This window comes from Ranitomeya variabilis, chromosome 3, assembly GCF_051348905.1.
Source record: "Ranitomeya variabilis isolate aRanVar5 chromosome 3, aRanVar5.hap1, whole genome shotgun sequence".
Lineage (NCBI taxonomy): Eukaryota > Metazoa > Chordata > Amphibia > Anura > Dendrobatidae > Ranitomeya > Ranitomeya variabilis.
The window spans coordinates 13188572-13203007 of NC_135234.1; the positions used below are offsets into that span (position 1 = coordinate 13188572).

The 14436-nt window shown below is 53.7% G+C and overlaps 1 protein-coding gene across 3 annotated transcripts in view; it reads right to left on the bottom strand.

Annotated features, from left to right (window-relative positions):
* Positions 1-13809, bottom strand: part of USF3 (upstream transcription factor family member 3) — a 29141-nt gene extending 15332 nt beyond the window's left edge. Inside the window, exon 1 of one of the 3 annotated variants that reach the window (XM_077293682.1) lies at positions 13786-13809. The gene's annotated coding sequence lies outside the window, so the exon portion shown is untranslated. Of the gene's footprint in view, positions 1-13591 lie in introns of all 3 variants that reach the window. The other 2 variants (XM_077293680.1, XM_077293681.1) reach the window with 2 other exon arrangements.
* Positions 13810-14436: the final 627 nt, after the last annotated feature.

Below are 14436 nucleotides of genomic sequence, written 5' to 3' on the forward strand. Positions count from 1 at the left end.
CAGCCCGAGGAGGGTCTGTCGGCTGGGACTTTTTGGAACTGCTCAAATTGCAGTTTTCTTGGCTTCTTGAGCTTTTCTCAGTCAGTTCACAATAGGGCATATGTATACGTCAATTTCTTTCACAGCTTTACTTTTTGGGGGTGGGTGTAACGGAAGAGGGAAAAAAAGAGGAAATAAAATGTTTTTATTTTTGACATTTTTTTGTTACACCTTCTGGTATGGGGGTCAGGAGAGATTGGCAGGAGCACTTTTCTTTTTGTGTAACCCTTTCCTGACAGCTGCAGGTGTCTGTAACAGGCGTCACACCCAGTGGAGGACGGCAGCATTACACAGCCGGCCCCCAACAGCCCTGACCGGAGGAGCGTGCTGTCAAAAAGCTCCATGAGCAGAAAGTTTTAAAAAAAACATATTACCGGCCTCAGAAAACGGCGACAGACATTTAAAAAAAAAAAAAAAAAATTCCTAATTTTTCTTCACTACTTAACCCCTTAACGACAGGAGGTATGTTTGGTTTTGCGTTTTCCTTTCTCGCTACCCTTCTTCCCAGAGCCATAACTTTTTTATTTTTCCGTCAATACGGCCATGTGAGGGCTTATTTTTCGTGGGATGAGTTGTACTTTTGAATGACACCACTGGTTTTAACATATCGTGTACTGGAAACAAATTCCAAGTGCGGTGAAATTGCAAAAAAGTGCAATCCCACACTGTTTTTTTGTTTGGCTTTTTTGCTAGGATCACTAAATGCTAACACTGAGCTGCCATTATGATTCTCCAGGTCATTACGAGTTCATAGACACCAAACACGTCTAGGTTCTTTTTTTATCTAAGTGGTGAAAAAAAAATTCCAAAATTTGTTAAGCAAAAAAAAAAAAAAAGTGCCAATTTCCTTGGCCCGTAGCGTCTCTATTTTTCGTGATCTGCGGTCAGGTGAGGGCATATTTTTTGCGCGCCGAGCTGACATTTTTAATGATACCATTTTAGTGTAGATAAAATCTTTTGATCGCCTGTTATTACATTTTAATGCAATGTCGCAGCGACCAAAAAAAAAAGTAACTCTGGCGTTTTGAATTTTTTTTCTTTTTATACTGTATAGCGATCAGGATTATCTTTTTTTTGTATTAATAGATCCGGTGATTTTGAAAGTGGCGATACCAAATATGTGTAGGTTTGATTTTATCTGTTTTATTTTGAATGGGGCGAAAGGGGGTGATGTGAACTTTTATTTTTTTTTTTACTTTTGCCATGCTTCAATAGTTTTTATGGGAGACAAGAAGCTGCCATAACCCAAATGGCTCTGCTACATAGAGGCGATGGTCAGATCAGCTGTATGTAGCAGAATAGCTCAATAGCTATGAGGGCCAACCAACAGGTGGCGCTCACAGCAATGACAACCATAGAGGTCTCCAGGAGACCTCTGGTTGTCATGCCAACCCATCGGTGACCCCCGATCACGTGACGGGGGTCACCGATAGGTGGATTTCCAGCGAGATTGCCTAAAGTGCATGTTAAATGCTGCTGTCAGGTGCCCGCACCTTTTCCAGCACATGACCGTTGAGCTGATCAGCTGACATGTGCCCCTAACAGCCACGGGTGGAACTGCGATCTACCTGCGGCTGTTAACATGTTAAATGCCGCTGTCCAACTCTGACAGTGGCATTTAACATGTAAGCGCAGGAAGCGCGCCATTACCTCTTCCCACTGGCGCCTGTCTCACATGACTGCTGGTCGTCGATGGGTTGGCATGACAACCCAGGGTCAGCAGGAGACCCCTGTGGTTGTCACAACCGGATAGGTATGAGCACCGCCCAGCGGTCAACGCTCATAGTAAGTGAGCATATCGGCTACATAGAGCCCTGCTGCAGCCCCGCTCCATATAGCACAAGCGATCGGATGATCTCAGCTTCCAGTCTGCCATGGACACTATTGAAGCATGTATAAAGTTAAAAAAAAAAGTTTTAAAACATATTACAAAAATAAACATATGAAAGTTCAAATCACCCCCTTTTGCCCCATTCAAAATAAAACAATTAAAAAAAAAAAAAAAAAAAATACACATATTTGGTATCACCGCGTTCAGAATTGCTCGGTCTATCAATACATAAAAATAATTAATCCAGTCTGTAAACGGCATAGCTAGGAAAAAATTCGAAGCGACAGAATTACAGTCTTTAAGGGGTTAAGTTAAATTCAGGAGGAACAAATTGTAGAAAAAAAACAGTGTACAGGGAGGGGTGTTGTATATTACAATAAAGCACAGATAAGATAAAAAAAAAAATGTGGGGATTCTGTGGTCGGACAACCTCTGTACATGCCACGAGGTTCCCAGGATCAGGAAGCAGCAGCTCTGGACGCAGATTATTATCTGTGCAGGTGATCACTGAACAGCGCAGGATTACCGCATCCAATACACAGCTATAGAGGAAAGCTCTATTGGAGAAGAGCGAGTCCGTAAGAGAAAATGACGCCGCGTGTCAGCATCCGTGGGAGATCGGCAGCCGCACATACATACATACATACATACATACATACATACATACACGCACAGCGGCAGCGGGATTACTAGATAAACATGCAGCGTCAAAACCGCAGCAAATCCTGACCGTGGGCACAAAGCCTAAAAGGTACCTTCACACTAAACGATTTACCAACGATCACGACCAGCGATACGACCTGGCCGTGATCGTTGGTAAGTCGTTGTGTGGTTGCTGGGGAGCTGTCACACAGACCGCTCTCCAGCGACCAACTATGCGAAGTCCCCTGGTAACCAGGGTAAACATCGGGTTACTAAGCGCAGAGCCGCGCTTAGTAACCCGATGTTTACCCTGGTTACCAGCGTTGACGCTGTGCTCTGCTTTCCGGCCGGCCGGCGCTTACACAGTGCAGAGAAGCACAGCGCCGGGGGACAGACACCGGAATGTAAGTATGTAGTGTTTGGGTTTTTTTACGTTTACGCTGGTAACCAGGGTAAACATCGGGTTACTAAGCGCGGCTCTGCGCTTAGTAACCCGATGTTTACCCTGGTTACCAGTGAAGACATCGCTGGATCGGTGTCACACACGCCGACTCAGCGATGTCTACGGGTGATCCAGCGACGAAAGAAAGTTCTGGCCTTTCTGCTCCGACCAACGATGGCACAGCAGGATCCTGATCGCTGCTGCCTGTCAAACTCAACGATATCGCTAGCCAGGACGCTGCAACATCACGGATCACTAGCGATATCGTTCAGTGTGAAGGTACCTTAAGAGGCTGATATCTGCAATTAACAGATTAACCACAGCAATAGAAGATAATACAGACACCGGCTGTAGAATAATAGTAACAACACCTGTCACATCCCCTCACACCTGTGTAACAACAATCCCACCAGGTCCCCCCCTCACACCTGTATAATAACAATCACACTCGGTCCCCCCTCACACCTGTATAACAACAACAATCACACCCGGTCCCCCCCTCACACCTGTATAACAATCACACCAGGTCCCCCCCCCCCCCTCACACCTGTATAACAACAACAATCACACCCGGTCCCCCCCCTCACACCTGTATAACACACCCGGTCCCCCCCCTCACACCTGTATAATAACAACAATCACACCCGGTCCCACCCCTCACACCTGTATAACACACCCGGTCCCCCCCCTCACACCTGTATAATAACAATCACACCCGGTCCCCCCCCTCACACCTGTATAACACACCCGGGTCCCCCCCCTCACACCTGTATAACACACCCGGTCCCCCCCCTCACACCTGTATAATAACAACAATCACACCCGGTCCCCCCCCTCACACCTGTATAATAACAATCACACCCGGTCCCCCCCCTCACACCTGTATAATAACAATCACACCCGGTCCCCCCCCTCACACCTGTATAATAACAATCACACCCGGTCCCCCCCCTCACACCTGTATAATAACAACAATCACACCCGGTCCCCCCCCTCACACCTGTATAACACACCTGGTCCCTCCCCCTCACACCTGTATAATAACAACAATCACACCCGGTCCCCCCCCCCTCACACCTGTATAACACACCCGGTCCCCCCCCCTCACACCTGTATAACAACAACAATCACACCCGGTCCCCCCCCCCTCACACCTGTATAACACACCCGGTCCCCCCCCCCTCACACCTGTATAATAACAACAATCACACCCGGTCCCCCCCCTCACACCTGTATAACACACCCGGGTCCCCCCCCTCACACCTGTATAATAACAACAATCACACCCGGTCCCCCCCCTCACACCTGTATAATAACAATCACACCCGGTCCCCCCCCTCACACCTGTATAATAACAATCACACCCGGTCCCCCCCCTCACACCTGTACAATAACAACAATCACACCCGGTCCCCCCCCTCACACCTGTATAACACCCGGTCCCCCCCCTCACACCTGTATAACACCCGGTCCCCCCCCTCACACCTGTATAATAACAACAATCACACCCAGTCCCACCCCTCACACCTGTATAACACACCCGGTCCCCCCCCCTCACACCTGTATAATAACAACAATCACACCCGGTCCCCCCCCTCACACCTGTATAACACACCCGGTCCCCCCCCCTCACACCTGTATAATAACAACAATCACACCCGGTCCCCCCCCTCACACCTGTATAATAACAACAATCACACCTGGTCCCCCCCCTCACACCTGTATAACAAACCCGGTCCCCACCCCCCTCACACCTGTATAACAACAACAATCACACCCGGTCCCCCCCCCTCACACCTGTATAACACACCCGGTCCCCCCCCTCACACCTGTATAACACACCCGGTCCCCCCCCTCACACCTGTATAATAACAACAATCACACCCGGTCCCCCCCCCTCACACCTGTATAATAACAACAATCACACCCGGTCCCACCCCTCACACCTGTATAATAACAATCACACCCGGTCCCCCCCCTCACACCTGTACAATAACAACAATCACACCCGGTCCCCCCCCTCACACCTGTATAACACACCCGGTCCCCCCCCTCACACCTGTATAATAACAATCACACCCGGTCCCCCCCCTCACACCTGTATAACACACCCGGTCCCCCCCCTCACACCTGTATAATAACAACAATCACACCCGGTCCCCCCCCTCACACCTGTATAATAACAATCACACCCGGTCCCCCCCCTCACACCTGTATAACACCCGGTCCCCCCCCTCACACCTGTATAACACCCGGTCCCCCCCCTCACACCTGTATAATAACAACAATCACACCCAGTCCCACCCCTCACACCTGTATAACACACCCGGTCCCCCCCCCTCACACCTGTATAATAACAACAATCACACCCGGTCCCCCCCCTCACACCTGTATAACACACCCGGTCCCCCCCCCTCACATCTGTATAATAACAACAATCACACCCGGTCCCCCCCCTCACACCTGTATAATAACAACAATCACACCTGGTCCCCCCCCTCACACCTGTATAACAAACCCGGTCCCCACCCCCCTCACACCTGTATAACAACAACAATCACACCCGGTCCCCCCCCTCACACCTGTATAACACACCCGGTCCCCCCCCTCACACCTGTATAACACACCCGGTCCCCCCCCTCACACCTGTATAATAACAACAATCACACCCGGTCCCCCCCCTCACACCTGTATAATAACAACAATCACACCCGGTCCCACCCCTCACACCTGTATAATAACAATCACACCCGGTCCCCCCCCTCACACCTGTACAATAACAACAATCACACCCGGTCCCCCCCCTCACACCTGTATAACACACCCGGTCCCCCCCCTCACACCTGTATAATAACAACAATCACACCCGGTCCCCCCCTCACACCTGTATAATAACAACAATCACACCCGGTCCCACCCCTCACACCTGTATAATAACAATCACACCCGGTCCCCCCCCTCACACCTGTATAATAACAACAATCACACCCGGTCCCCCCCCCTCACACCTGTATAATAACAACAATCACACCCGGTCCCCCCCCCTCACACCTGTATAACACACCCGGTCCCCCCCCTCACACCTGTATAACACAACAGGTCCCTCCCCCTCACACCTGTATAACACACCCGGTCCCCCCCCTCACACCTGTATAATAACAACAATCACACCCGGTCCCCCCCCCTCACACCTGTATAACACACCCGGTCCCCCCCCTCACACCTGTATAACACACCCGGTCCCCCCCTCACACCTGTATAACACACCCGGTCCCCCCCTCACACTTGTATAACAACAACAATCACACCCGGTCCCCCCCCTCACACCTGTATAATAACAACAATCACACCCGGTCCCCCCCCTCACACCTGTATAACACACCCGGTCCCCCCCCTCACACCTGTATAATAACAATCACACCCGGTCCCCCCCCTCACACCTGTATAACACACCCGGTCCCCCCCCTCACACCTGTATAATAACAACAATCACACCCGGTCCCCCCCTCACACCTGTATAATAACAATCACACCCGGTCCCCCCCCTCACACCTGTATAATAACAACAATCACACCCGGTCCCCCCCCTCACACCTGTATAACACACCCGGTCCCCCCCCCCCTCACACCTGTATAATAACAACAATCACACCCGGTCCCCCCCCTCACACCAGTATAACACACCCGGTCCCCCCCCCTCACACCTGTATAACACACCCGGTCCCCCCCCCTCACACCTGTATAACACACCCGGTCCCCCCCCCCCTCACACCTGTATAATAACAACAATCACACCCGGTCCCCCCCCTCACACCTGTATAACACACCCGGTCCCCCCCCCCTCACACCTGTATAACACACCCGGTCCCCCCCCTCACACCTGTATAACACACCAGGTCCCCCCCCTCACACCTGTATAATAACAACAATCACACCCGGTCCCCCCCCTCACACCTGTATAATAACAATCACACCCGGTCCCCCCCATCACACCCGGTCCCCCCCCCTCACACCTGTATAACACACCCGGTCCCCCCCCTCACACCTGTATAATAACAATCACACCCGGTCCCCCCCCTCACACCTGTATAACACACCAGGTCCCCCCCCCCTCACACCTGTATAATAACAACAATCACACCCGGTCCCCCCCCTCACACCTGTATAATAACAACAATCACACCCGGTCCCCCCCCTCACACCTGTATAACACACCCGGTCCCCCCCCTCACACCTGTATAATAACAACAATCACACCCGGTCCCCCCCCCTCACACCTGTATAATAACAACAATCACACCCGGTCCCCCCCCTCACACCTGTATAATAACAACAATCACACCCGGTCCCCCCCCTCACACCTGTATAATAACAACAATCACACCCGGTCCCACCCCTCACACCTGTATAATAACAACAATCACACCCGGTCCCCCCCCCCTCACACCTGTATAATAACAACAATCACACCCGGTCCCCCCCCTCACACCTGTATAACACACCCGGTCCCCCCCCCCTCACACCTGTATAACACACCAGGTCCCCCCCTCTCACACCTGTATAATAACAACAATCACACCCGGTCCCCCCCCCTCACACCTGTATAACACACCCGGTCCCCCCCCTCACACCTGTATAACACACCAGGTCCCCCCCCTCACACCTGTATAATAACAACAATCACACCCGGTCCCCCCCCTCACACCTGTATAATAACAACAATCACACCCGGTCCCCCCCCTCACACCTGTATAACACACCCGGTCCCCCCCCTCACACCTGTATAATAACAACAATCACACCCGGTCCCCCCCTCACACCTGTATAATAACAACAATCACACCCGGTCCCCCCCCCCTCACACCTGTATAATAACAACAATCACACCCGGTCCCCCCCCCTCACACCTGTATAATAACAACAATCACACCCGGTCCCCCCCCCACACCTGTATAATAACAATCACACCCGGTCCCCCCCCTCACACCTGTATAACACACCCGGTCCCCCCCCCTCACACCTGTATAATAACAACAATCACACCCGGTCCCCCCCCTCACACCTGTATAATAACAATCACACCCGGTCCCCCCCCTCACACCTGTATAATAACAACAATCACACCCGGTCCCCCCCTCACACCTGTATAATAACAACAATCACACCCGGTCCCCCCCCTCACACCTGTATAACACACCCGGTCCCCCCCCCCCTCACACCTGTATAATAACAACAATCACACCCGGTCCCCCCCTCACACCTGTATAATAACAACAATCACACCCGGTCCCCCCCCTCACACCTGTATAACACACCCGGTCCCCCCCCTCACACCTGTATAATAACAACAATCACACCCGGTCCCCCCCCTCACACCTGTATAATAACAACAATCACACCCGGTCCCCCCCCTCACACCTGTATAACACACCCGGTCCCCCCCCCCTCACACCTGTATAATAACAACAATCACACCCGGTCCCCCCCCTCACACCTGTATAATAACAATCACACCCGGTCCCCCCCCTCACACCTGTATAACACACCCGGTCCCACCCCTCACACCTGTATAATAACAACAATCACACCCGGTCCCCCCCTCACACCTGTATAATAACAACAATCACACCCGGTCCCCCCCCCCCCTCACACCTGTATAACACACCCGGTCCCCCCCCTCACACCTGTATAATAACAACAATCACACCCGGTCCCCCCCCCTCACACCTGTATAATAACAACAATCACACCCGGTCCCCCCCCTCACACCTGTATAACACACCTGGTCCCCCCCCTCACACCTGTATAATAACAACAATCACACCCGGTCCCCCCCCTCACACCTGTATAACACACCCGGTCCCCCCCCCTCACACCTGTATAATAACAACAATCACACCCGGTCCCCCCCCTCACACCTGTATAACACACCCGGTCCCCCCCCCTCACACCTGTATAATAACAATCACACCCGGTCCCCCCCCTCACACCTGTATAATAACAATCACACCCGATCCCCCCCCCTCACACCTGTGTAACACACCCGGTCCCCCCCTCACACCTGTGTAACACACCCGGTCCCCCCCCTCACACCTGTATAACAACAACAACAATCACACCCGGTCCCCCCCCTCACACCTGTATAATAACAACAATCACACCCGGTCCCCCCCCCTCACACCTGTATAATAACAACAATCACACCCGGTCCCCCCCCTCACACCTGTATAATAACAACAATCACACCCGGTCCCCCCCCTCACACCTGTATAACACACCCGGTCCCCCCCCTCACACCTGTATAACACACCCGGTCCCCCCCCTCACACCTGTATAACAACAACAATCACACCCGGTCCCCCCCCTCACACCTGTATAATAACAACAATCACACCCGGTCCCCCCCCTCACACCTGTATAACACACCCGGTCCCCCCCCCTCACACCTGTATAATAACAACAATCACACCCGGTCCCCCCCCCCTCACACCTGTACAACACACCCGGTCCCCCCCCTCACACCTGTATAATAACAACAATCACACCCGGTCCCCCCCCTCACACCTGTATAATAACAATCACACCCGGTCCCCCCCCTCACACCTGTATAATAACAACAATCACACCCGGTCCCCCCCCTCACACCTGTATAACACACCCGGTCCCCCCCCTCACACCTGTATAACAACAACAATCACACCCGGTCCCCCCCCTCACACCTGTATAACACACCCGGTCCCCCCCCTCACACCTGTATAATAACAACAATCACACCCGGTCCCCCCCCTCACACCTGTATAATAACAATCACACCCGGTCCCCCCCCTCACACCTGTATAACACACCCGGTCCCACCCCTCACACCTGTATAATAACAACAATCACACCCGGTCCCCGCCCTCACACCTGTATAACAACAATAATCACACCCGGTCCCCCCCCCCCCCTCACACCTGTATAACACACCCGGTCCCCCCCCTCACACCTGTATAATAACAACAATCACACCCGGTCCCCCCCTCACACCTGTATAACACACCCGGTCCCCCCCCTCACACCTGTATAACAACAACAATCACACCCGGTCCCCCCCCCTCACACCTGTATAATAACAACAATCACACCCGGTCCCCCCCCTCACACCTTTATAATAACAATCACACCCGGTCCCCCCCTCACACCTGTATAACAACAACAATCACACCCGGTTCCCCCCCTCACACCTGTATAACACACCCGATCCCCCCCCCTCACACCTGTATAATAACAACAATCACACCCGGTCCCCCCCCTCACACCTGTATAACACACCCGGTCCCCCCCCCTCACACCTGTATAATAACAACAATCACACCCGGTCCCCCCTCACACCTGTATAATAACAACAATCACACCCGGTCCCCCCCTCACACCTGTGTAACACACCCGGTCCCCCCCCTCACACCTGTATAACACACCCGGTCCCCCCCTCACACCTGTACAATAACAACAATCACACCCGGTCCCCCCCCCTCACACCTGTATAACACACCCGGTCCCCCCCCTCACACCTGTATAATAACAACAATCACACCCGGTCCCCCCCCTCACACCTGTATAATAACAATCACACCCGGTCCCCCCCCTCACACCTGTATAATAACAATCACACCCGGTCCCCCCCTCACACCTGTATAACACACCCGGTCCCCCCCCCCTCACACCTGTATAACACACCCGGTCCCCCCCCCTCACACCTGTATAATAACAACAATCACACCCGGTCCCCCCCCCTCACACCTGTGTAACACACCCGGTCCCCCCCTCACACCTGTGTAACACACCCGGTCCCCCCCCTCACACCTGTATAATAACAACAATCACACCCGGTCCCCCCCCTCACACCTGTATAATAACAACAATCACACCCGGTCCCCCCCCTCACACCTGTATAATAACAACAATCACACCCGGTCCCCCCCCTCACACCTGTATAACACACCCGGTCCCCCCCCTCACACCTGTATAACACACCCGATCCCCCCCCTCACACCTGTATAATAACAACAATCACACCCGGTCCCCCCCTCACACCTGTATAATAACAACAATCACACCCGGTCCCCCCCTCACACCTGTATAATAACAACAATCACACCCGGTCCCCCCCCCTCACACCTGTATAATAACAATCACACCCGGTCCCCCCCCTCACACCTGTATAATAACAATCACACCCGGTCCCCCCCCTCACACCTGTATAACACACCCGGTCCCCCCCTCACACCTGTATAATAACAACAATCACACCCGGTCCCCCCCCTCACACCTGTATAATAACAACAATCACACCCGGTCCCCCCCCCCCTCACACCTGTACAACACACCCGGTCCCCCCCTCACACCTGTATAATAACAATCACACCCGGTCCCCCCCCCTCACACCTGTATAATAACAACAATCACACCCGGTCCCCCCCCTCACACCTGTATAACACACCCGGTCCCCCCCCTCACACCTGTATAATAACAATCACACCCGGTCCCCCCCCCTCACACCTGTATAATAACAACAATCACACCCGGTCCCCCCCCTCACACCTGTATAACACACCCGGTCCCCCCCCTCACACCTGTATAATAACAATCACACCCGGTCCCCCCCCCTCACACCTGTATAATAACAACAATCACACCCGGTCCCCCCCCTCACACCTGTATAACACACCCGGTCCCCCCCCTCACACCTGTATAACAACAACAATCACACCCGGTCCCCCCCCTCACACCTGTATAACACACCCGGTCCCCCCCCCCCTCACACCTGTATAATAACAACAATCACACCCGGTCCCCCCCCTCACACCTGTATAATAACAATCACACCCGGTCCCCCCCCTCACACCTGTATAATAACAATCACACCCGGTCCCCCCCTCACACCTGTATAACACACCCGGTCCCCCCCCCCCTCACACCTGTATAACACACCCGGTCCCCCCCCCCCTCACACCTGTATAACACACCCGGTCCCCCCCTCACACCTGTATAATAACAACAATCACACCCGGTCCCCCCCCTCACACCTGTATAATAACAACAATCACACCCGGTCCCCCCCCCCTCACACCTGTACAACACACCCGGTCCCCCCCTCACACCTGTATAATAACAACAATCACACCCGGTCCCCCCCCTCACACCTGTATAATAACAATCACACCCGGTCCCCCCCCCTCACACCTGTATAATAACAACAATCACACCCGGTCCCCCCCCTCACACCTGTATAACACACCCGGTCCCCCCCCTCACACCTGTATAACAACAACAATCACACCCGGTCCCCCCCCTCACACCTGTATAACACACCCGGTCCCCCCCCCCTCACACCTGTATAATAACAACAATCACACCCGGTCCCCCCCCTCACACCTGTATAATAACAATCACACCCGGTCCCCCCCCTCACACCTGTATAATAACAATCACACCCGGTCCCCCCCCTCACACCTGTATAATAACAATCACACCCGGTCCCCCCCTCACACCTGTATAACACACCCGGTCCCCCCCCCTCACACCTGTATAATAACAATCACACCCGGTCCCCCCCTCACACCTGTATAACACACCCGGTCCCCCCCCCCTCACACCTGTATAATAACAATCACACCCGGTCCCCCCCCTCACACCTGTATAATAACAATCACACCCGGTCCCCCCCCTCACACCTGTATAATAACAATCACACCCGGTCCCCCCCTCACACCTGTATAACACACCCGGTCCCCCCCCTCACACCTGTATAATAACAATCACACCCGGTCCCCCCCTCACACCTGTATAACACACCCGGTCCCCCCCCTCACACCTGTATAATAACAATCACACCCGGTCCCCCCCTCACACCTGTATAACACACCCGGTCCCCCCCCCCTCACACCTGTATAATAACAACAATCACACCCGGTCCCCCCCCTCACACCTGTATAATAACAATCACACCCGGTCCCCCCCCTCACACCTGTATAACAACAACAATCACACCCGGTCCCCCCCCTCACACCTGTATAATAACAATCACACCCGGTCCCCCCCCTCACACCTGTATAATAACAATCACACCCGGTCCCCCCCCTCACACCTGTATAATAACAATCACACCCGGTCCCCCCCTCACACCTGTATAACACACCCGGTCCCCCCCCTCACACCTGTATAATAACAATCACACCCGGTCCCCCCCTCACACCTGTATAACACACCCGGTCCCCCCCCCCTCACACCTGTATAATAACAACAATCACACCCGGTCCCCCCCCTCACACCTGTATAATAACAATCACACCCGGTCCCCCCCCTCACACCTGTATAACAACAACAATCACACCCGGTCCCCCCCCTCACACCTGTATAATAACAATCACACCCGGTCCCCCCCCTCACACCTGTATAATAACAATCACACCCGGTCCCCCCCCTCACACCTGTATAATAACAATCACACCCGGTCCCCCCCTCACACCTGTATAACACACCCGGTCCCCCCCCCCTCACACCTGTATAACACACCCGGTCCCCCCCACCTCACACCTTCCGGTCTCCTCAGGACTCAGGACTGTGGCTCCGGCTGACACATGAATGTTTCTCCTCACCTCACAGACCCCCATGCAGACCACCGTTCATAACGTCCGTTTCCCGCTCCGGAGGTCGCAGGCTCTCACCTCAGCTCCCGCCGCACGTCTCTTCCCCCCGGGCCGGTCCCCGGTGGGGTCTCCAGACCCCGAAACAACCCCCGCCGGCCAACCAAACCCGAACTCGAACAGCCAGAGCCAGAGCACTACCGTACCCGCAGCCAATCACCGCTCAGCAGCCGCACCCAGTAGCCAATAGCCGCGCAGTTTCCATGATTGACAACTGTTTTGTCTAATAAGCGTGGACCGTGAAAGTAGTGAGGCGGGAACACGAGGAAGACTCGAAGAGGATTGGTGTTCAGCCAGGAAAATCGAGGAAGTGTTGTGGGGGATTGCTTGCTTTTGATTGACAAGATAAGTGACCAATAAGAAAAAAGGGGCGGAGTTACACTTACAGGGCATTTACACTTCTAGAAGTTCGAGCAGCTGCTGAGAGGACGACTCCGGCTGAGGGCAATGCTGGGAGCTATGCTGGGAGCAATGCTGGGAGCTATGCTGGGAGCTGTGCTGGGAGCAGTGCTGGGAGCTATGCTGGGAGCAGTGCTGGGAGCAATGCTGGGAGCAATGCTGGGAGCTATGCTGGGAGCTATGCTGGGAGCAGTGCTGGGAGCAGTGCTGGGAGCTATGCTGGGAGCAGTGCTGGGAGCAATGCTGGGAGCAATGCTGGGAGCTATGCTGGGAGCAATGCTGGGAGCTATGCTGGGAGCTGTGCTGGGAGCAGTGCTGGGAGCTGTGCTGGGAGCTATGCTGGGAGCAGGGCTGGGAGCAATGCTGGGAGCTATGCTGGGAGCAATGCTGGGAGCAGT